This window comes from Neophocaena asiaeorientalis, unplaced genomic scaffold (assembly GCF_003031525.2).
Source record: "Neophocaena asiaeorientalis asiaeorientalis breed wild unplaced genomic scaffold, Neophocaena_asiaeorientalis_V1.1 scaffold379, whole genome shotgun sequence".
Taxonomy (NCBI): domain Eukaryota; kingdom Metazoa; phylum Chordata; class Mammalia; order Artiodactyla; family Phocoenidae; genus Neophocaena; species Neophocaena asiaeorientalis.
This window is the reverse complement of record NW_020172145.1, coordinates 2381697-2382893: the sequence shown is the minus strand read 5'-3', so window position 1 is coordinate 2382893 and position 1197 is coordinate 2381697. Positions and strand designations below refer to the sequence as shown.

General features: G+C 34.3%; 1 non-coding gene across 1 annotated transcript; it reads right to left on the bottom strand.

Annotated features, from left to right (window-relative positions):
- Positions 1 to 644: 644 nt before the first annotated feature.
- On the bottom strand, positions 645 to 749 carry LOC112406101 (U6 spliceosomal RNA). Its single transcript, XR_003004489.1, has one exon. It is a non-coding gene; the product is annotated as a U6 spliceosomal RNA (small nuclear RNA).
- Between the last annotated feature and the right edge of the window lie 448 nt (positions 750 to 1197).

Genomic DNA, 1197 nt, shown 5'->3' with positions numbered 1-1197 from the left:
AGTTCCTTTAGCGATTATTGTAAAGCTGGTTTGGTGGTGCTGAATTCTCTTAGCTTTTGCTTGTTTGTAAAGGTTTTATTTTCTCCATCGAATCTGTATAACATCCTTGCTGGGTAGAGTAATCTTGGTTGTAGTTTTTTTCCTTTCATCACTTTAAATATGTCCTGCCACTCCCTTCCGGCTTTTAGAGTTTCTGCTGAAAGATTAGCAATTAACCTTATGGGTATTCCCTTGTATGTTATTTGTTGTTTTTTCCTTGCTGCTTTTAATATTTTTTCTTTGTATTTAATTTTTGATAGTTTGACTAATATGTATCTTGGCATGTTTCTCCTTGGATTTATCCTGTATGGGACTCTCTGTGCTTCCTGGACTTGACTGACTGTTTTCTTTCCCACGTTAGGGAAGTTTTCAACTATAATCTCTTCAAATATTTTCTCAATCCCTTTATTTTTCTCTTCTTCTGGGACCCCTATAATTCAAATGTTGGTGTGTTTAATGTTTTCCCAGAAGTCTCTGAGTGTGTCCTTAATTCTTTTCATTCTTTTTTCTTTATTCTGCTCTGTGGCAGTTATTTCCACTATTTTATCTTCCAGGTCACTTACCTGTTCTTCTGCCTTAGTTATTCTGCTGTTGATTCCTTCTAGAAAAATATGGAATGCTTCACAAATTTGTGTGTCATCCTTGTGCAGGGGCCGTGTTTATCTCTATATCATTCCAATTTTTACTATATGTACTGCTGAAGCGAGCACTTATCTACATTTTATGTATAAGGAACTGAAGTAACTTTCCCAAGTTTTCTTGATTGTAGAGTGACATCAGCTCAGGTCTTGAGTGGAGGCACAGAGCTTTAAACTGATGCAGTATGGCTCCAGGGTTCATGATTATAATCACTTTAAGAGTGTAGGATTTTAGAAGCCATTAATAATACTCAGAAGAATAATGAAAGGTCTTTCCTAAGAGGCAATTAGGAATCAACTTTTGACTTACCATTTTAGGAAAGCAATAATTTTCATCAAAACCATAGCTTCCAACCTCTTTAATCATATCTAAGTCAGAATCATTAAGAGCATAAATCAACTGATATTTTAGGTGTATAGTTTGAAGTAGTAAATAGAAGGCTATTATTCTAGTACTCAGGATATGTATCCCTTTAATATTTCTAGTGTTATCAATTTCTCCAAAATATATCATTTAAAA